Source organism: Vulpes vulpes, chromosome 1 (assembly GCF_048418805.1).
Source record: "Vulpes vulpes isolate BD-2025 chromosome 1, VulVul3, whole genome shotgun sequence".
In the NCBI taxonomy this organism is placed as follows: Eukaryota; Metazoa; Chordata; class Mammalia; order Carnivora; family Canidae; genus Vulpes; species Vulpes vulpes.
This window is the reverse complement of record NC_132780.1, coordinates 103,701,522-103,725,148: the sequence shown is the minus strand read 5'-3', so window position 1 is coordinate 103,725,148 and position 23,627 is coordinate 103,701,522. Positions and strand designations below refer to the sequence as shown.

The following is a 23,627-nucleotide window of genomic DNA, read 5'->3' as shown; positions in this document are numbered from 1 at the left end:
CTCAGTTAGGCAAATTCCATTAGATACTGATAATGTAGGAAAAAGACCCCATTGGGAAATCCAAATCTTTTTATCACCTACGTAGATAGTGCTCCTAGGTAAGCAGCAGTGTTATACACAGATGCCCAGTAAACAAGCGCGTATTGAGGGGTAAGAAAAACCAGCATAAGGTTAAAGTTTAACCAGAAACAATTTACGTTAGTAGGATAACGAATGTCGATGTCTGGAAGAACTCATAATTGAAGCGACAGGCCAAATTGATTCTTTCTGGTTCTTGTTTTATCAGTGTTTGTCAGTTCTCTAGACTGTTTTGGGAAACAGGTTTAAGACTGTGTCATTCTCATCAACTCATATTACGTTAGCAATGGCTATAGCTCTGGTTTCTATTTCTACCATGGGACTGTTTTTAGCAAATCTGCCTTGTGGCAGTTTGCCCATTATTTACATGTTGCTTTAAAGCACATTGGTAATAGAGAACGAATGGCTTGCTTTCCCTGAGATGAGAATAGAAATGTCTGGGTTATCATGGGACTGACCGTACACGCACTTCACTTGTCACCATCTTATTAAGTCAATTTCCCAAAAGGAACTGCCAGACTTCTTGGCGTGCACATCTATCATCCATACATGGGAATCATTAGACCATGTACATGCTGCCTTTTTGGAGTCCTCTGTGCTTTATGTTCACTGGGTGGAGTTACTCAGTAATATAAATAAACCACAGACAAAGTCTTAGACAAAAAGTTCTTTGGACTGGGGAATAATATAATTTCAAAAAAATGTGTTTGTTGCTTCCATGTGAGTTTTTGTTTATGTTTTGGGTTACAGCCATTGCCACCATTGTGCAAACGCCAGAAAGAAATTTAATCCGGTGTTGCCCACAGGGGTTGTGATTTATTATAGTTTTCAGTTTTCACTACATGTTACTGAGTCGATAGACCCAGATGCCGAATACCTTCACTGGAGAGATCTAAGGCACATGCATTCGGATACATTGTTTTATAATTAAAACATGGTCCTTTCTCTTTCCATCTGTTTAATGATAAAATCTCTTTTAAAAATGATCCCGCTCTTCTAATTAGAAGTTTCCCTAATTCTTTCTCATAGATATTATGTCCAGTTTTGCTTTCCTGGGAAACATGTGCCCAATAATCCTTTTCTAAACATATAATTAATATGATTTCTTTTATTTCTCTAGCTTACATCTATTTGCCAGCATATTTGCTCCTTCAGCTATGTAAAAGCTGAAAATTAAACTAAATCCTGAAAAACAATAAAATTTTCGGAGCACAGCTGGGAAGAAATTCCGTGTAATTCTCTCCAATGTTTTCTTTAAAGTCTAGCCTTGTACCTCTCCTAGTTGCTTCAGTGACCGTCAAATATTTTTTGTTCTTCTCTTTCTTGTGCCTTCTGTATCCAGATTATTGTCAAGTCCTGTTTATTTGGTCGGCATTTCCTTCACACATCCTTTCATTTAGCCTATATTCGTTGAGCCTATGTGTTGTCCAGGCCGAGGCTTAACCTCAGGGCATCATGGGCACTGCTGTCTACACTACACATTCCTTATCACTAACAAAGTACAGGACTAATCACTTCTCATTCCAACCATTGAACTTGCTGTGTTGGGACCTCAGAACAAGAGCCACTGTGCACAGTGGGCTGGCCTACTGTCATGGAGCCATTGTCCTGTCTAGTACCACACTCTTGTTTCTGGACTCTTCCTCACTCTTAAGAATTGGTTCCTAGAGTGGTAGAATAATGGCTTCCCAAGGATGGCCAGGTCCTAATCCCCAGATCTGTAAATAAATTGTCTTGTGTGGCATAAGAGACTCTATATGCTCATTTAGGACGTTGAGGTGGGATTACCTTGGATTATCCCAGTGGGCCCAATCTAATCACAGGTCCTTAAAAACAGAGAACCTTTTCTAGTTGTGTTAAGAGAAAAAGATGTAAACAAGAGAAGGAAGGTCAGAGAGATGCTACCTTGATGACTTTGAAGACAGTGCCAAGCAATGCAAGTGGTGGCTAGAAGCTAAGAGGGGTAAGGAAAGGGATTATCCCCTACAGCCTCTGGAAAAGAATGAAGACCTGCAGATACCTGATTTTAGACTGTGAGATCCAGGTCAGACTTCCAATTTACAGATCTGTAAGGTCATAAATTGGTGTGGTCCTAAGATTCTAAATTTGTGGTAACTTGACACAGCAGGAATAGACAATTAACGCACCTCCATTTCCAGCCATGGGCTGTTGTACTTCTCAGATCAACTTTTAGCTTCTCCTGCTTAGTGGCCACCTTCTCTCCCCCGCTATCTCCCTTCAGCCCTCCTTGGCTCTCAAAGCGAAGGCATCATCCATGTCTTGATGTCTGCTACTGACTGTGCATTCCTCTGCTTTTAGTTTTTTTTTTTTCCTGTCAATATTTCTCTGGGCTTAATGTGATTATTTCTCTTGTAGTACTTTCCTCCTTCAAAATACCTTCCTCCTTAGTCTGAGTTTCAAGGCTTTGTATTATCTGATCCCAAACTGCCTTTCTGATCCTATCTATCTTCTCTAGTTCTTCTTGGTCAAGGATGTTCCAGTTAAACTCACTGTTCACTCTTCTCATACATAATCTTGACTTCAGAAACTTGAAGCAGTCAGGATGGGCTAGGTCATGCTGTAGAAGCAAAAACAACCTCAAAATTTTGGTGACTAATGAAATCTGCACATGGGTCAGTTGGAGGCTCTGTTCTATAATTCCTTCTGTGCCTGATGGAGCAGCTACTATCTCAGCAGTTGCTGAGAGGTGTGTATGAGATCAGGAGTTATGTTCAATCCACAAGTAACGTCTGTTCCTTTGACTTGCAACCTGTTCTCCACAATTGGATACATGGTCCCACCAAAGAGGACTAAAAGATATAACCTTATCATTTATGTGGAGATTACTTCCAGTGTTAAGATTTTATTGTTATCAGCAGAATTTTGGATGAATTTTATACCTCCTCTTTCCTACTGAACATCCTTGATGGAGGTGCTAACAAGCAATGAAATGTCCCCAAATGCCAGTAGCAGAAGGGCACAACTAACATTGTTTATTACATTTATTCAATATTTTGACATCAAGGAAACATGAGGAGCATTAACTACCTTCTTTGGAACAAATATCTTTCTTACATGGTAGGTTACTATTGTTTCAGAAATCTGTGAAGTCCTTAGGAAAGGGTATCCTATTCTGAGATGTTTCTGCTCCCAACATCTAGCAATATGCCTCACACAAAGAAGCCATATGGTCACCGTTGAATGAGTTAATTAATGACACAGATGTCATTAATACTATGGGTTTAAAATTATTTTAAATTCCTGTATTTATTTAAACATTTGTTCCTGTATTTATTTAAAAATTATTCCTTTTTTGGATGTATTTTTGAGAGGTCTATTGAGTTCTAACTGACTACAGTCACCTGTACATATATAGAGTGTACAATTTGATAAGTTTAGACATCTACCCTCATGAAATTATCATCACAATCAAGATGGTAAATGTATATGTTGCCCCTTAAAGTTTCCTCTTGCTCCATGTAATCACTTTCTCCTGCTCCTGTCCATATAACTTCTCCCGAGGCAACCCCTAATATTTCTGTTATCAACTAGATTTCATTTTATAGAGCTTCATATAAGAGGAATCATACAATTTCTACTGTTTATTTTTTATATGTCTTTTTTATATGGCTTCTTTTACTTGGCATAATCATGTTGAGAATCAGCCATGTTGTTGTGTTGTTGCATCTATCAATAGCAGAGGAAGATGTATGTCAGTTATGATTTTGGGAACAGCTTCAGCAGGGAGACGGTAGCTCATCCCCCCTTCTCCTATTAGATGTACTGGAAATTGTAGCCAACTAGAATCCTGGAAAAGAAGGGACCAGATGGAGTACATTTAATGTGAGAAGCGAGTGGACTGAGCTGGGCAAGGGGAGTACCATTGAAGATGCTAGTGGTACCCTGCTCAGATCCTTGTACTAGGAGTGTACACCAGTTTCCTGCTGCTGCAGATACTGACTGCTAATGGCTTACACCTGCACATGGCTCCTTGCACAATGGTCCTGAACTGAGGGAGATGGCACTTTTCTTTCTCTGCCTGGGACAGCCCATGGCCATGCAGTAACTATGCGGGGGTGTCTTTCTTTCTGAAAGCCCAGTGTCTTTCTTTCTGGATTGGGATGGCCTTTTAATACACTCTATCCTCCAGAGCTCTCTGTGGGATCAGACTGAGGCTAGACTTCCTCTAAAATCACATGGTTGACTCGCCTTTTCTTCTGCTTTAGCTTGATTCCCTCATTGCCCTTACAGGTTTCTCTTGTGAGTACCACATTAGTAAATTGTTTATGCAGGAATTCCTATTTCAGATTCTGCTTCTAAGGAACCTGACTTCTGGCCTTCCTTTGTAAGCACTTCAGATTGTAGCTAATTTAGTTACTACTCCTTCATCAGTTATTAATTACCATTGCTCCATCAGTGTTCCAGTAAGTTGTTGAACTCTCTCATGCTCCATTGTTTTTCCCATTATTTTTGTTCTTCTAATATGCACATTTTAAAATTTCATTACTGACATTTTTATCACATTTTTGGATACAGGAGTTATATGCATAGGGCCAGTCTTATAAGGAAGCTTAAATGTTACAGATATTCAGGTTCATTCTGCATTTTCTACTAAATGTGTCATTTCCACTAGGTATTAAAGATTACATTGAAAACTATTTGCATGAAAAGACAATAAAAATTAGAAATTGTAATGCTTTAATTTTTAAACAAGAGTGTCAGGAATTCCAAGGAATAGTGTCTTGGGTGGGGAGTCATCCATTTTTCTTTTAGTTTAGTGTTTCCAAGAAATATTTCACTTAATACAGGGACACATATGAAATGTCTGTCTACCCTGGACAGGTTTATTGATCTCTGCTAGAACAACAAACGCCAACACTTCCATTAATGAAGTAAAATGGGTCATTAGGGTTATAATTACATGTCCCACTGAATTTTCCCCAAGTTTATTAAGCTCAATATTGTTGTTTTAAAAATATTTAATTATAATGGTCATATTTCTTGACTTGCAAAAACTATGTGTGTGTATAAATATCATTTATGTGTATGTGATATATGTCAAAGTGACTTGATGATGAATAGCCAAAAACCTATTTCGAGTTCTTGGAGAATTTGTATCAGTTATTTGTGGGTAAATCCCTACTACATTGTGCTGTATCTATTTGTGTTTGTCTTAGCTCTCTATAGAGTTGAAGGCAAGAGCTGTTCCTTATTTATCCTTCTATTCATATGGAATCTGGTATATAGTAGATATTCAACTGGATATTAGTTTGAAACAAAATAAGACAAAACAGAAAAACCTAACAGATGTCTCTGTTTGAGAAACTTCATAATCACCAGTGACTTGCGGGATCCCTGGGTGGTGCAGCGGTTTGGCGCCTGCCTTTGGCCCAGGGCGCGATCCTGGAGACCCGGGATCGAATCCCACGTCGGGCTCCCTGTGCATGGAGCCTGCTTCTCTCCCTCTGCCTATGTCTCTGCCTCTCTCTCTCTCTGTGACTATAATAAATAAATAAAAATTAAAAAAAAAATCACCAGTGACTTGCAAGTTAGTTGTGCTATCGCTCAATCTCTAATCTGCTACACGTAAATAATCTCTCTTGCCTCTCCTAACACTTTCTTATCCCAAATAAAATTGGATGAGAGATTGTGGCACAGCTGGTTTGAGTGCAAGGCACCAAAGCACAGCTCAAGTGAAGTCACTCTTGGTGCAGCTGGCTGGTTCACAGTCATTCAGTTTCACTTCACAGAGGCACAGTATTTATGTTCTTCCTTCCACATCTGCAGAACTCCTTTCAGAGTCGATGAGAATCACAGGCTTTTAGCACATTGAGACATCGTATGAGACTTTATTTTGTGCTTTTTTTTAAAAAAAATTATTTTTGCCAAAGGACAGGACTAATATTTGGGTGATACACAAATAGTGTTATAATATCTACATAATCAAATAACTTCACAATTGGAAGGGACTTTAAATTTCATTCACTTGAGCACCTTCCACCCTGTTTCACACATGAGAGAACTGAGGCTTAAAGACTTTAAATTATTTGATATATATAATATAATTACTGGTAGAAGAGGAATTAGTGATGTCATCTCAGTGCCAGCATATTTTAGGAAACTGACACTCAGTTCTCAGATATACAAGTCCTTTAGCAAAGCAGGTTGTAATAGATTTCCATTGTATTCGATATTTAAAAATCTCAGCTGGAATATTAGAAGTTGATGTTGTCTATTTAATTGATTTTTTTCTGAAAAATTAAGGGATCAAACTTTTGGTATTAAATTATTTCAACACACATCAATGTCTGCTACTATTTTATATCTGCATGAGGCCATAGGCCCATTTTAATCCTAAATCAATGAAGAGAAGACTGTCGTTGCTCTAGGATAATTGGTGTGAGATTCTGAAATTGACTATATAAAATGCAATAGATCATTCTGAATATATGCTGACCTTAGACATACATCTAGGAGGAAATTTTTAGACCAAATTCCATGTGTGAGTTTGTTTTGATGCCTTTTAATTTTTCTGATAAATTGTTGAAAATATTCGGATTGTTTGAAAGCCAGAGTTATGTTGGTTCTGCTAATTTATGGGCAGTTCTAAATGTCGGTGAGTGACTTTTGATCATGCTGGTGTCCCAAGGGTTTTCATCTACACCTTGATATTTTTTAAGACCTCATTTACATGTCTTATTTGTCAACAATAATTTAGTTCTAAAATGTCAGGAATAGAAGATACTGGAAAGTCAGAAGAGTCTAACAATGACATTATCAAGGTCACCATTGGTGAAGTCCAGAGATAGCAAGTAAGTATCTTGAGCTAAAGTCAGTAAGAAGTGGGAGCTGCAGAGACAGTGAACCCAGGCCAGGAGATAGAGAGACCCTTAAGGACTCAAGGTCCAGGTAATATCAGAACATGCAGCATTAGTAATGCCCGCCAAGAGTCTGTACAAGAGGTTGAGGATTTGACTCAAAAGAACTGAAAAATTAGGACCATACACATCAGAAACAAGAATGAACTTCAGCGTAGATTAAGCATTTGGAGGAAAAATTTGAAGTAAAGACTGCTCTTTATATGTTTCCTTCCCAACACCTGGGGTATATGTAGTCCATTCAAAAGATGAGACACTTGTTTGAAGGCAGGTGCATTGAGGGCTGAGTAAAACGGCTTCTTCTAATACAGAGACTATGCTACCTTGTTTCTTCTCTAAGTCCCTCTATTGTGCACATTGTAGTTATTCCACAAATTCTCACTAAGTGAACATTGTGTGTGTGCATGTGCATGTATACATGCTTGCTTCCTTCAAAGGAACTCTGTTTTTTCAACGTTCCTCTGGCAATACCTGACTATATTACAATGCTGTGATCATCAAGACAGCATGGTACTGGCACAGAAACAGACACGTAGATGAATGAAACAGAATAGAGAACCTAGAAATAGATCCTCAACTCTATGGCCAACTAATCTTTGACAAAGCAGGAACGAATATCCAAAGGAAAAAAGTATCTTCAATAAATGGTGTTGGGAAGATTGGACAGCTATGTGCAGAAGAATGAAACTAAACCATTCTCTTACACCATACACAAAGATAAACTCAAAATGCATGAAAGCCTAAATGTAAGGCAGGAATCCATCAAAATCCTGGAGGAAATCACAGGCAGCAACTTTTTGACCTTGGCGGCAGCAATTCCTTGCAAGATATCTCTAAAGGCAAGAGAAACAAAAGCAAAAAATGAACTATTGGGACTTCATCAAGATAAAAAGCTTCTGCACAGCAAAGGAAACAGTCAACAAAACTAAAAGGCAACTTATGGAATGAGAGAAGATGTTTGCAAATACATATCAGATAAAAGGCTAGTATCCAACATCTATAAAGAACTTATCAAACTCAATGTCCCAAAAATAAATAATCCCGTCAAGAAATGGGCAGAAGGCATAAACAGACATTTCTCCAAAGAAGACATATAAATGGCCATCAGACACATGAAAAAAATGCTCAACATCACTTGGCATCAGGGAAATACAAATCAAAACCACAATGAGATATACCACTTTACACCAGTCAGAATGGCTAAAATTAATAAGACAGGAAACAATAAATATTGGCGAGCATGTGGAGAAAGGGGAGAATGGGGAACCCTCTTACACTGTTGGTGGGAATGCAAGGAACTCTGGACCAGACTTGAGACACGTGTGTCTATTAGTGACTGGATTAGTTGGATTAAAAATTTGGACACAACTGCATGTTTTACTAAGTCTAATTTACCATAATTTTTACTGGTTAGAGTAAGAGTTACCATCTTTCAATTATTACATGTAGTTCTGAGGTTTCCCACTCAGACTTTCTGTCTATGCAGCTCTGTATTCACTGAGGTCACTATTGACTTGTATGTTCTTTTACGACTCTTTTAGGACTGTTAATAGAAAAAATTTCCTAGGACTTTTAAGGTCAGTGAGAATTTGAACAATGAAAAGAATAAAATAATGCATTGGCTCTTTAGAGTTGCTTTTGTAGAGAATATTAGGAAGATGAGCCATCAATAAACATTTTCAAACAGCATAGATTTTCTTTTTTTTAGCTAGAGGGAACCATGTAAGTTTATATGGAAACATTTCTGGGTTATAATGTCACAGAATTTAAGTTGTCATTGCGACTAAATTGGAAGCCCCATGAGCACTTGAGAGCCCAGCAGTTGTGATAAGAACTGTTTTCTTGTTTGGTCCCACCACGGCATTGTAAAATGATTTGAAAAAATTGCTTCTCTGGATACCATTTTTTTTTCTTTTTTTTAATAATAAATTTATTTTTTATTGGTGTTCAATTTGCCAACATACAGAATAACACCCAGTGCTCATCCCGTCAAGTGCCCCCCTCAGTGCCCGGATCCCATTTTTTTTTTTTTCCGTCTGAGACATAACACTTTCAGACTGAAGCTGGTCCTTTTCAGCTCTGTCCACAATGTACATCTTGTTTTTCTCACAAAGTTTTGGCAAATAGTGGATGCTCATTCAATTAATACTGTCTTACTGATGTTGGCCCTTCCAAAGCCATGTGCTTCTAAGAGAGAGTTGTGCCATGGGCTGGGTAACCAAGAGGAAGAAGATACAAATTGAGTGTCTAATGAATCTACAAATTGAGTGTCTCACTGAAGTTTATCATAAGGATAATCCCCTGGGCTCTGGACATATGACAGCGTGCACAACTTCTCTTGACAAGTAGAATTGCTGGTGACAAAAATGTCAACATCTGAGTGAGGCGTAGATTAGCAGCACCTGACTTCTTGGGGAGGGCTGATAAGTGAGACACAAAGAAAGTAAGATCAACAGGAAAGGCATCCAAGTAAATTGGAATGAAGTCCAACCTACAGAATGTTCCAGCAGAGGTATAAGACTTTCAATTGTAATTGGCAGGGACAGTATTTGCTCTCTACATGAGAAGAACCAGCGAGAACAATGGAAGGTGTCTGACAATAGAAATGAGACATTCCAAAAAGATGGAAAGACTGATGCTCTCATGCAGCACAAACAGACCTCCTCCTCTTATGCTTTATAGCATCTCACCTCTTTTCTCGAAAACAGTTCCTTTCTTTTCCTTATTCCTTTTGTCTTTCTGTCACCTGTTGCAAGACTTGTGACTGAAATTATAGCCTCTGTATACTGATGAAAATTTGTACTTGAATCATTAAGTTGAAAGATGCTTATTCAGAAAGCTCTGAGAGATTCTCACAACAGAACTGCTTCTGGGGACTTGGGAAATGACCAGTCTCTTTGATTTCCTGGGGAAAGCCACCACAACAAAGTCCTCAAGGTCAAAGCTCCACTTTACACTGAACAAGAAATTGCAAATTTTGACTTTTTGGTGGGTTCACAGAGAGGTCACCAGGACTAGCTCCTACACACATTGCCAGTAACAACAGACTTGTCCACAATGAAAAACAAAAAAACAAAAAAACAAAACAAAAAAACTCTGGGATATTTTTACAAAATCTCTGTGGATGAATTTACAAAGTTGATGAAATGATTGATCAAGTGGCTATAAAATTTGATTAAATGGCTTGGCGTATAACAGCAAACATAAACTTAGGTGCAGTAAGACAAGATTTCTCATTTCTATGGCTTTTGCAATATTAAATTCTTAGTCTCATTGTTTTTCTAGGAGAGGCACAGTGATCTCAGGCCACTCCCTGTGTCCTCTTTGCCCTCAAATGTAGTCTGATGTCCTTCGACTCTCTTGAATCTCTTTTTCACTCTTCCCTGCTATTTCAAGCAGTAGTCTCAATGAACCTTGGAAACCATGTCTAAGCCTGCGTAGACAGACTGTCTGCAAAGCTCATAACTGCTGCAAGTCCAGGTCATCACTGTTAAACTCGGGGCTCTCTCTTAGTCTGGCAAAGCATCACAGCTATCTCTGTTTGGAGAAGCCAGGTTGTCTGAAAGGAAGCATTGTTCATTTACAGCACTGGGTTCAAAGCATCCTACTTGGAAAGGTTGTACCAGGGGTCACTAGACCCTTTCTAACTACAACTCTTGGGCAGGAGGCTAGAAGTTTCATAGGTAAGGACGTTTACATTTCACCCGAGAAGAAATTCTTTATCTTCTAAAAATAGAGGGGCACATCTGAAACAAAAAAGACTTTTAATTCAAATGTAGTTGGCAAATCTAGTTTTATAGCAGTGAGGAGAACTTACCAAAAGAAAACCCAAGCCCTCCTGGGTTGGAAAGCAAACTACCTATGAAAAGAGCTTGTGCTCTTTCAAAGGGCCTGATCCCCATTGGCTAAAACGCCCTCCATACCTCTCAGTCACTTTTATGTGAGTTATGAGGAGAAAAAATCTTTGCTTTTGATCTTAGCTTTTAGGCTCAGTGTTTTAATACGTCACTGTTTTTAATGCAAACATTTTTAAAAATGTTTAAGCCATGTCTGAATCCCTGGAGCTGTAAACTCATTTTGTATCGATTAGGGGCTGAAGTCTGTGAGTCCTTGGTTATATTTTTCCTTTTGGTGGGGCTGTAATAAACTGTTCTTCACACTTTAGACTTTGGGAGTTGTTCCACAGAGCTCCACAGCCTGAGCCCTTTGCTTCCCCAGGAAGTGGGGCAGATAGCACGGCTGTGGAATGCACAGGACTGCTGAGAGCCCCAGAACAGCCTGCTGAGAAAGCCCTTCTGAGGGTCAGTTTGGAAGGGGCCACAAGAAAAAAGGGTGAGGGTTAATGACTCCCTTTGTGAGGCTTCCTGGCACTGGTACTTCACCTCAAATGGAAATTTCAGAAGTTTCTGTACCGTTCATAAGAGCATTCCTGGAGTTGAGTAGCAGAAAGTTAGGCCAAGCATAATGTAGTGACTCTGCCGAACACAGCCCTGTCTCCAGGAACTCATCATCATCATCAAATAGCATTTATTAAAAGCCCACACGCATATGGTGCAGAACAAACCACATTAAACAAGCACAGTTGGGTTGCTGGTCCTCTGGAGGGCCACAATTTTAAACACTGAAAAACCAACTCTTGCTTCTGTTATGCTGTGTTCTGATAAACCAAGAACACAGGTAAAGGAGATTTCTTTTACAGTGACTAGTATTAAGTAATAATATATAATTTAATAATAATAATAGTAAATTAGCATAGATATCATTAATTAAAGACTTTCTAAGTGCTAAGTCCGGTGCTATTTGCATATATGCTTTTGCAAAATGATCTTTATTGCACTCAGTGAAGTTGATATCATTAATGTATCTATTTTATGGAAGAGGCAGCTAAAGCTTAGTCAAGTTAAATAATTTGCCCATCAAAACAAAGCTACAAGGAAGCAGCATCAGGACTCGAACTCAGATTTATTTAAATCCGAGGATCATACTGGTCCATATTGCCAGTTCTCAGAGTTTAAAGTTGGCCTTGGATGGGTTAGTAGAATATTTATATATAAATATAAATATACATAAAATATAATAACTTCTATACTTTATGTAGCATGGTAATTTATCCACGTCTTTAATAAAGTTCAGAAGCCACGTCATTCAGCTCTCTTTATTTAAAATTGTCCTGTTTCTACCATTAATGGGGCTAAGAAATTTCTTTGGCACGGCAAACAGAAGTGGGGTTGGTGGATCTCAAGAGTCTCCGATTAGAGTAGCTGACACACCAAACTGAATGAAGAAGATTTGAAATGCATGCCTCCTATAATAACCTATGCTGATTAATAACCATCAGATTGGAGGGAGCGATTGGATGGACTCAAGTAATTTCAGTATCTTTTTGGGGGTATTTATCTTCCTTGGTGTTCTCTGAGCTTACTGGATCTGATGGTTTGGTATCTGACATTAATTCAGGGAAATTCTCAGTCATTGTTTCCAGCATTTCTTCTGTTCCTTTCTCTCTTCTTGGTATTCCCATTACACAAAAGCTGCGCCTTTCATAATTTTGAAAAATTATGAAAATAGTGCAAAATTAATTTTGAAAAGCTGCACTTTTCATAATTTCACAATAATTTCATAATTGTCACACAGTCCTTGGATATATTTTTTAAAGATTTTATTTATTTATTCATGAGAGACAGAGAGAAAGAGGAGGGCAGAGACACAGGCAGAGGGAGAAGCAGGCTCCATGCAGGGAGCCCGACGTGGGACTCGATCCCAGGACTCCAGGATCACATCCTGGGGCAAAGGCAGGCGCTAAACCCCTGAGCCACCCAGGGATCCCTGGATATTGTTTTTTTAAGTCTTCTCTTTGTTTTTCAGTTTTGAAGATTTCTTTTCTTTTAAAGATTTTATTTATTTATTCATGAGAGACACACAGAGAGAGGCAGAGACACAGGCAGAGGGATAAGCAGGCTCCCCAAGGTGGCAGCCCGATGGGGGATTTGATCCCAGGACCCTAGGATCACAATCTGAGCCAAAGGCAGATGCTCAACTGCTGAGCCACCCAGGTGCCCCAGCTTTGAAGATTTCTATTGATATCCTCAAGCTCAGAGAATCTTTCCTCAGCTGTGTCGAGTCTACTAATAAACAATCAAAGGCATTCTTTTTTTTTTTTTTTAAGATTTGTATTTATTTGAGAGAGAGCACGTGTGCACCCCAGTGAAGGGAGGGACAGAAGGAGAGCGGGGAAGAAAATCCAAAGCAGGCTCCCTGCTAAGCATAGAGCCCAATGGAGAGGCTCACTCTCACGTCCCTGAGATCATGACCTGAGCTGAAATCAAGAGTCGGACACTTAACTGACTGAGCCACCCAGGTACCCCAAAGGGATTCTTTATTTCTGTTACAGTGTTTTTGCTATAGGAGTATATATATATATATATATATATATATATTTTTTTTTTTTTGGTTCATAGGACTTCCATCTCTCTGTTTACATTGCTTGTAGGTTGTCTACGCATTAGAATTCTTAGCACATTAATAGTAGTTTTCAATTCCTGGCCTGATAATTCTAATACCTCTGCCATGTCTGGTTCAGATGCTTGCTCTGCTTCTTTAAATTGTGTTTTTTTGCTGTTGGTTTGCATTATAATTTTTTCTCTGTAGTTGGACATGATGTACCAGGTAAAAGGAACTGCTGTAAAATGAGTGTTCAGTAATGTGATGGTGAGGTGTGGTGGTGGGGGCGGGGGAAGTATTCCACAATCCTATGATTAAGTCTCAGTGTTTTAGTGAGCCTGTGCCTCTGGACTTTGAACTTCACAAGAGTTTTACACGTCTTTTTTTTTTTTTTTTTAATCCCTCCATAGGTGGTACAGGATGGCTAGAGTGGGTTGGAGTTGAATATTTCTGCTCCCCCATGTCCGAGAAGAACAGAGCGCTCTGGGATATCTCAAAATGGTTCCTTTCTTTCTCCTTCGGCTGGAAGCAGATGGGGATTTTTCTCTTGATGTTTTCTGAGGGAATCTGATTGGTGCTCATGGAGGTGAATCTCACAATATTGTGGGGTCTCCCTATGACTGGGCCCCTGTGGAGTTTTTAACTCAGACATGTTTGTGTGGAGCCTCCAACAATTCATCCATTACAGTTCCCTGTGTCCTGTGCTGCCTTCCTAAGGTAAGTCTCTTCCAGGAAGCCGTGACTGCCTCAGTTTGCCTCTCTAATCTTGGAGGGCTGTGTTTTGCCCTGTGTCCTCTCCTATTACAGGTACAAGATGAGTTGTTGATTTTTAAGTATGTTCAGCTTTTTGCTTGCTGTTGGGACAGAGTGGTGGCTTCTGAGCTATTTGCATGAGGAACCAGCAACTACATCTAGCTGATGCCCCTCTCCCATCTCTTTGCTAGTTTTTCCCAGTTAAAGTAGAGAGCTGACTGAATAGTATTAGTTGATGTAATTGCACAGAACAATATCTGTTTTGGAATCAGACCTCCCACCATTACTGCCCTGCCTTTGAGGCAGAACACAGTGAGTGGTAGCAGGGAACATAGGCAGAGATTATTGGTTTAGATCCAGTGCACCAACTGGAAGGTGGAGATGGTGTTGGGGCTGGGGAGGCTGTGTGACCAACACTGCATCTTGTGCCATAAGAGCTCATCTCAGCCTGAGTTTGTTTGGTCACTTCCTATTTTTATATACTAATGACTATATGATATTAATTTTTCCATTTATAACAGTTGTTCCCATACCTGTTCATCATGTGGACTTTTATGAACGTTTTTCCGATAATTGTAATATTCAAACTCCACTTTTGCTTGAGCATGTTGAATTCCCCACTTACAACATCATTTGTTTCTCCTACCTGACATTACATTGACTATTATAAATATCTTATCCAACTACAGTTTTGTTGCTGTTATGGAAGTATGTAATGGGTACTGTAATGTATCATCCAGCTTTGTCCTGTAGGTCTGTGGCACCCATTCCCACACCTATGGGGGGTAGTGGCTGTGGACAGCTTATAACTGAGTATCTCTGGAAATTGCTCTAGAACAAAGGGAGCTGCCTTGTTCAAGGGTACCTCTCTCCCAGAGATGGGTCACATTAAATAATTGATGTAGGGGGTGCAAAGACCCTGCCTCCTTGGCTCAATTCTAGAAAACTCTGAGTAGCTATTCTAGCTCCAAGGCCTCTTGCAAGATTGGCTGAGGCCCCGGTTACAACTGTATTGCAGCTCAACTTGTTTAGGGGTATTGTTCAGCCTGTGAATCTGCTTTCTGAGAGACCCAGCTTAAATATTAGTTGGTCAGTAGTGGTCTGAGACTCTATAATGAATTTTGAAGCTAGATCAGAAACTGCCTGGAGGGCAAGGACAACCCCGTCCCTGATGGTGGGTTGGACACCAAGGGTCCAACATGCTGCAGCAGTGCAGTTAGAATAATTCTCAAGTGGTGAATTGAGATGGAATACAGTGGAAAGGAATGTTCTGGTAGGATCAATATCAGGGATTTGAGAAGTTCCAGTAAATTAGTGATTATTAGGCCAGTAGAATCAGTTGGCTTTTGCTTTATGCAAGCAATGCATGAAAAAAAGACAATTAGAGGTTAAGGATGGCTAATTACAATTTTAAGGTAAAGTGTGCAAACCAGAGGGCTGCCTTGGTAGCATACGAAGAAAATTTTATCTCTTCTAACCAGGGGAAGAAAAACGTGAGGATCAAACTCAGAGTTTGTGAGCATTTTCAACCCCAGCAAGTCTACTTTAACAGGATTAGGGCCCTGGTTAGAGAGCAGTAGGACCTCAAGCCTTGAAATGGAGACATCTGGGTTTATGTCTTTAGAAACCTAAAATCTTCAGATCTTCTTAAATTCTGGACCCACAGAAGTGGCCCACTCCACACTGTTAAATGCTTGTCCTCCTTGCTTCTTGAAGATGACACAGGATTTCAGAGACAACACATACTCCCTTCAGAAACTATCCTTACCTACAGTCCTGGATGCCAGATCAAGTACTAGGGTTAATTCACAACATAACCCATACAGCTCTGGGCCTGCTAAGGGATAATATATACCCAAGGAACTATAGGGCCAGGCAAATATGTACTGGTAGGAGGGTTTGTATAATATATTTATATCCCAAGGATCCTGGATCAAGGAATGGAGTTAGAACATCAAATTAGAGAAGGGGGAATTTATCTACATTAGAACACTCTTCCAGGTTATAGGATTTAACATCCTATAAAGAACCCAGGAGATGGAGCTAATATGCTGCTCAGATAGCTCTTGGAATCTTGGGAGAAATGAGAGCCCACGTCAAGTGAAGTAGAAATGTCCAGATCCTTGTAGCAAACAGTAGAGGAAAGGATCAAGGCTAAGAGACCAGGGGCTGCTTGAGTAGATATCTAAATAAGTTGAACACCCACCAGCTGACTACACTCCACAGGAAGGCCGGATAGGGATGTTATTTACTGAAGTGGTGAGGAATTTGGAAGACCTGCACCTGCATGACTGAGAGGCTGATTGATCATTGTCCTGTTTAAGTTCAGGCTGGTGAAAAGACCATGTGGTAACACTTAACTCTAAATAAGGTACATGCAGTTATCATAATAAATAACATGGTCAGGGATCCCTGGGTGGCGCAGCGGTTTGGCGCCTGCCTTTGGCCCAGGGCGTGATCCTGGAGACCCGGGATCGAATCCCACGTCAGGCTCCCGGTGCATGGAGCCTGCTTCTCCCTCTGCCTGTGTCTCTGCCTCTCTCTCTCTCTCTCTCTCTCTCTCTCTCTCTCTCTCTGTGACTATCATAAATAAATAAATAAAAAATAAATAAATAACATGGTCAGCTTGGAAGCCGGGGTATACCTGACCTGTATAGAGCTCTGGCAGTGGTTTAAAAAAGTCAGTGTTCCTAGGGAGAGGATAGATGGGAAGAATATTACTTATAAGACTATTCCTTAATTCGTGCTAATAAAAGAAATCAAGAATAAATGATCAGGATGTGAAAGCAGATGCCTGAAGGAAAGCTGTGCCTTCTGGATCCACTGACACAGGGAGAATCCTGATCCCCACGAGGAAGGAGCCTATAGCACGATGGCAATTATATACAGTGGTAATTCCCTCAATCTTGTCCTAAAGGTACTTAGAATATTTGTCCAGGTAACTGTCCACTGGGAAATGGGTAATACCTAGACATTTTGAGGACTAGTGGACGCAGTGTCCAGGCTGATGTTGATACCTACATACCTGGAACCTCACCATAGTACCCTTGTCAGAGTGAGGACATGTGCGGGCAGGTAAGAGGAGTCCTGGCCCAAGACTAGATCACATGGATTTACTGGAGCTGCAGATTTACCCTATTGTTATTTCCCCAGTCCCTGAATGTTTAATCGGAAAAGATATGCCTGGTAGTTGGCCACATTTACATACTGGGTTCTAAGCCTGTGGGGGTAATTATTATTGCAGTTTTCACTGAGAAGATTTAGTGGGAGCATCTAAAACTGGGATCCACTCCACTGTCAAAATAGTGAATTAAAAACAATGTATATCTCAAATACAAGGGTGGTGACAGGTATTAATGTCACCTTTGAAGATTTGAAGGATCCAGACAAATAGTTCCTTGTCACATCTTCATTTAATTCACTTGTCTGGCCCCTACAAAAGCCAGATTGGATCTTAGAGGATAGTAAATTCAACCAAAGGGTAGTTCCAATGATAGCTTCTGTATTTTTGCTAGAACAGAACATCAGGTACAAAGCTGATCTGAAAAATGCATTATTTTCCATACCTAATAGGAGGACTGAAGCAGGTCTCATCCACATGAGAGAAACAACAGTATCCATCTAAAGTCTTACCCCAAGGCCCTGTTAACTTTACCACCTTCTGTCATAATGTGGTTCAACAGGACCTGGACCCCTGGAGGTCCCATAAAATATCACGTTGATTAGTTGATGATATGATGTTATTTCGACCAGACAAACAAGTATGTTGGAGGTCTTGGTAAGATACATGATAGGAAATAAACCCTTCAGATTCATTTTCCCAGCACATTAGTGAGGTAACCAGGATACCTCCACAGTGTGAACGAAACACCTACCATTAAGAATGAAGCACGGTGCTTTGATGGCCTCTGTGGTTCAGAGGCAGCATATTTCACACTTGGATATACTACTCTGATAACATTTCCCAGCTCAGCCAACAGAAGATGTTGGCTTTGAGTGAGGCCCAGAGGAGGAAAGGCTTTAGTGGCAATTCAGGCTATTATATAAGCCCTGCCGGTTGGGCTGCAGTTCGGCAGAGTATCTGGGGTGGGAAAAGATGTCCTGTGGAGATGACAGAAAGCTCCAGTAGGGGAATCACAATGTAGACCTCTATGGTTTTGAAATAGTGGCATACCATCTGCAATTATTGTAATGTAGTAGACATTGTAATGCATTTTCAGTAGAGAGCTATAACCGAGTTGGAAATAGCTCTTGGTTTGCTGCTGGGAATGAGTGGAGGTGGAGTGTCTTGCCTTGAGACACAGTGATCTTGCAGGTAGGACTGCTCGTCATTAGCAGAATATTGTCAGGCTCATGAAGCTTTAAGGTCGAACAGCAAACAGTAATCCATTTGAAGAAAGGAGTGGCAGGATCCCCTGTATCGCTCAGCGGTTTAGTGCCTGCCTTCAGCCTGGGGTGTGATCCTGGAGTCCCGGGATCGAGTCCCACATCCGGCTCCCGGCATGGAGCCTGCTTCTCCCTCTGCCTGTGTCTCTGCCTCTCTCTTTCTGTGTCTCTCATGAATAAATAAATAAAATCTCTTAAAAAAAAAAAAAGGAGTGGCATACCTAGGATGAGGCATGAGCTGGTGGTCCATAGACAAATGCCATCTAAAACTGTATACCAGAGCCTCTCATTCACTTTACAATCACGGGGTGTTCCTTAAGATCAGCCAATGGAGGAGAATGAGAGCAGAGCTTGTTTCACGTATATGTAGGCTTGATACATAGGGGCAAGCTATAAAAGGATTCCTGCTATCCCACTTGGGATAACTCTGAGAGTAGCTAGGGAAAATTCTCCCAATAAGCAGAGTTTTGGCTATTCACTTTGTATAGAAAGAAAAGCAGCCAGAGATAAGAATGTACATGTACTTCTGAGTTGTAGCTAATGGTCTGGTGGTTGGACCAGGGTCAGGGTGGATATGGTGAAAGAAGAGATTGGAATACTGGAGAAAAGGGACTCTGGAAAAGAGGAATATGTGGGGGGAAAAAGTTTGGAAGTCTCTTTATGAAATGTTAACTCTTATCAGAGGGCATCGCCCAGGGAATAAGTACTAAATACCAGTGGACACAATGTCTTGGCCAGTTGTCAGCTAGCCTTTGCCATTGGTCTTCCAAGTGCTGGCACGATGAACTATGGTGGCAGGGATGGAGGTTTTACATAAGCCCAATAGTATAGGGTCTCCCCTACCAAGGCTATTGTCACTGCAGGATGTCTAACACCCTGGCAGGACACTTCTTTCCTACATCCTCTATGAAGCAAAAGCCCTCATTTGTGTGTAGGGAAGGGTAATGGTAAAAAGCCTTTGCATCCATGACAAGTGAATAGAAAAAAATCCTCTATCTCTGAGGGAAGCATAGGTATATATTTGTCCCAGGTCTAGAACTACAAGGAGGGGTGGCAACACTGCAGATAACATACTCCAGACCCAGTGGCACAATAAATGTCTAACACTGAGTGTTCATCAGAGTACAGGCTTCCATCCCACCTCTCTTTCCCAAACAGGGCAATTGCCAAGTAACAAATCCCAGTTGAAAACTCTTGGGGGAGTAGCAACAGTGTGGAGCCACACCTTCTCTGAGGTAAATCCAGAGGGTAGGTCTAAGACTGAGGGATGATGAAATGTTGAGAAAACCCCTCGAGGAAATAGGTCTCTGCCCTAAACACAAGATATTGCTAGAGTATTTGGATAATCAGGTGTAATGAGGGTAACCATAGCAACAACAAACCTCTGAACACACCCTTCTCCAGACAAGATATACAGATGGTGAATAAGCACATGAAAATATGCTCAACTTCATTAGTCATTAGGGAGATGCAAATTAAAACCACTTGGTATTTATTGGAATGCCTTAAAAAAGTAACTGACAATACCAAGTGCTGGCCAGGATTGGAGCAACTGAAATTGCCAGGCCCTGTTAGTAGATATGCAAAACTCTATAGTCACTGGAAAAAACAGTTTTGCAGTTTCTTACAAAGTTAAACATGAACTTACCATATGATCTAGAAATCCAAGAGAAATGAAAACCTGCATTCACACAAAATATGTATGGAAATATATAGTACCTTCATATTTGCCTCAAACTGGAAACGACTAATATGTCCTTCAAGTGGTTAGTGGATAGACAAGCTGTGGTGCCTTTGTACCATGAACTACTACTGAGCAATGAAAAAGAATGAACTATGATTAACACAACAAAGATGAATCTCAAATTTGCCTTTGCTAAATGAAGGCAGCTAGACCCCAAAGGTTTCATGTTGTGATTCTATCATATGACATCCTAGGAAGATTGTATGAATGGAAAACAGACGAATGATGGCCAGGAATTAGGGCTCAGGAGTGGAGGGGGCACATGAGGGAACTATTGCTGTGATGAAATTGTTTTCTGTCTCAACTGTGATGGTATTAAAAGGGCTCCATTTATTTTTCAATACCCCTAGAATTGTACATCACCAAGAGTGAATTTTATAGAATGTAAATTGAAAAAAAAAAAAAAAGAAAATCTCAAATTGCAAATAAGTTGAGGTGACCAAAGTGAAGCTTTGATAAGTTTAATGAGACAAAAATTTAAAACTGTAATAAAACATCTTTAATATGAAAAAAACCCTCAAAAACAAACTGTTAAAAATATTTGCAGTACATACAATAGACAAAGGATTAATATAATTACTATGTCAAGGGTGAGTATGTCTCAAATTAAGAGGCACAAAGTAGAACCTGAAAATTTTCAGGAAAGGAAAGACAGTGGCTGTTAAAAATAATAAATCCTTTTGTTTTACAAGTAATAGAAATGCAAGTTAAAAGGAAATGTAATATTTCAAACATCAAATTTGGATAGGCTTACAAAAAATATTAAAATCTAGTTAAGGCTGGACTTGTAGAATTGTGAATGATGTACCTTTTTAGAAGAGGAATTTTGCAAAGTATGTTAGTAGTCTTAAGCATATTTTTATGTTGATCCAGAAATTCTCCTTATAAAGCATTCTAAAGAAATATATGTATATGTGTAGGCTACATGTATACATACAAATATTTATATAAGAAATTCTATTTATATACACACAAAAATGCCAATGGAAGATATATTTATAATAGAATACATTTGAAAAAAATCTAATTTTTAACAGAAAAATGTCTAAGTTTAAGATATATTGTAAAAAGGGGTATTATGCAAATACATAATGTTCATTATAAAGCACCTTAATAATTATAAAAATAAAATAGAATTAAATATCATATATCATCTTATGATAGACTTCACCAATGTATTAAAATTTGTTATCTCCATCTGGTAGAGTCATAAGTAAATATTATTTTCCCTTTCTTTTTAAAATATGCTTCAGCCCTGCCCCAAAGAAAAAATTTTAATTTTTATAATCTGAAAAAAAAATTATTTTAAAAAGTACCTTGGGATCTGAAGAATCTTCCAAGAATCTTCTTTCCGGTCCTAAGCTACATTGATGGAGGTGAAAGGCAGTTTAAGTAGTAGTAGCTCTTTTCCCTAGATGTCCTAGGAAAAGCCTGGTTCTTTAAGTTAACCATTTAGCTGCTTTGACTAGTACAAGCAGGATCTAGGATCCCTACTTGGAAATCTCACTCAGTCTCACAGTTGTTATCTCAAACCAGGAAAAACATGAGATTATGGTGTAGGACTGAATTGTTTACTCTAAGGATGTGAAAATAGAAAATATCTTGTTAAAACCATTTGGGGTGAGGTCTGGCAATATCTAACAAAATAAAACAAACAAAAAAAAGCACAGACACAAATCTGTCAACCCGTCAATCTCTATCCTGGAAATCTAATCCATAGGAATGAAAATGCTGGCATCTAAAGATACATATGCAGTCACTTCTGCTATAACGCTTTACTTTAAAAATGTGAATTTGTTCCAATGCAATTGATATATTAGGGAACACTTTGAGCATAACATGAATTTTGCTTTGGCTTATGCACAATTTCCTTTGCTAAGAAATACTAAGGGATGGCAGGAAACTGCACCCAGCTGAACCAAGCTGCCTGGGAAAACACAAAACACAGACACCTCATGCTTCTCCAGCTATCTCAGTCCTGTGTGTGTTAGGAGCCACACCCATCCACATCTTTTCATCCAATTCCAGAGAACCCTCCTTCTACCTCCGTACCATAACTCTCAAACTACAGTGCTTCTGATGCCCATTTCCTCAAGCAAATTTTAGGTCTTTTTTGAAAATCAAATGTCTATTGTATTTATATATTTAAGTGCTTATGTATACAATTGTTCCACTATTGCTTTTTAGGTTCCTATCTTTTTTATTGTTGCCTTTTTTTTTTTTTTTGGTATGTTGTGCCCCTAACCCCATACCATGAAAAGCCTGTAATTTTTATTGCACAATTTTGCATAGCTAGGTGATTTTTAGGGTAAAAGGACATTTAATTAATTAAAAAGATTGCAGTGGGAGCTTTTAAAAACAAACATAATCCTAGATAATGAGGGTTTCTCATTTGTTTCAGGATCCAGATTCATAAATAATTCACTATAATACAAATCAGATGATGACTTCACAAGGGCTGATGGGCTTCCCTATGGCACACCCAAATGGTGTGCTTTAGGGGCATAACTGAGGGAAAAATACTGGACTGACTTAACCTCTAAGTGTTTTAGATATGGTGTGGCAGATGAAGTGCACATAGGAACAAAATAAAACAAAAAAGCACAGACACAAATCTGAAACATCACTACAGAGAAGCATGTGACAAATGCTAAATAAGAGGGGTGACTGGGATATCCTAGGGCTTAGAAGTTTCATTTTCTGGTTGAAGCCTGTAGGAAATTGTCATGGAGGAGATGGATATAGGAGATCTTGAAATTATAGGTGGGACTTTTATGTGAAAGTTTTAAGAGCAAAATTTCAGAGTTTGTTTTAAATAGTAATATCCTAGAGGAGTTGAGTTTAGGTTTATTTTATAAACATATGAATATCAACTCAATGTGGTAGTTGAATACCAACCGGAAACCACAGATGAAAAGATGTGAGTATACATGGAGGTCACCTTCTGATTTCAGGAGGAACCACAATAGCCATTTCACTCCTATTCTCTCGTTGCACTTATTATTCAGAAGAACTACAAGGGTAGACTGGCCTTCAGAGTTCTAGTTATTAACTGTATTTTATTGTTTGGGGCATTGAGCCTGGCACCTCTCCTCTCTAGCTGGAGGTTTCTCATCTTTGAAATAAGGATGTGGAACAAGATGGTCTCAAGTTTAGAATCCTGCAGTTCTTTGACAAATAAGTTTCCATGGTTTTGCAGGAATCATGCTGTTTTGTATCTGCCCTTTAACTTCACTGAAATAAGGGTTCTTAAGATCTGGATTTATTTGGCATAACAGAATAATTATCAAATGGAGTCTCTTATTTGGGTGAAAGGAGATCCATGAACTGGCACATTCTAATATGTT

At 39.3% G+C, this 23,627-nt stretch overlaps 1 long non-coding RNA gene across 1 annotated transcript in view; it reads left to right on the top strand.

The window, feature by feature from the left end:
* The first annotated feature begins 13,158 nt into the window (after window positions 1-13,158).
* The window catches only part of LOC140593967 (uncharacterized), an 83,841-nt gene continuing 73,372 nt past the window's right edge, over window positions 13,159-23,627 (top strand). Inside the window, exons 1-2 of the long non-coding RNA XR_011994495.1 lie at window positions 13,159-13,314; window positions 13,808-14,114. This is a non-coding gene — a long non-coding RNA (uncharacterized lncRNA). The remainder of the gene's footprint in view (window positions 13,315-13,807; window positions 14,115-23,627) is intronic.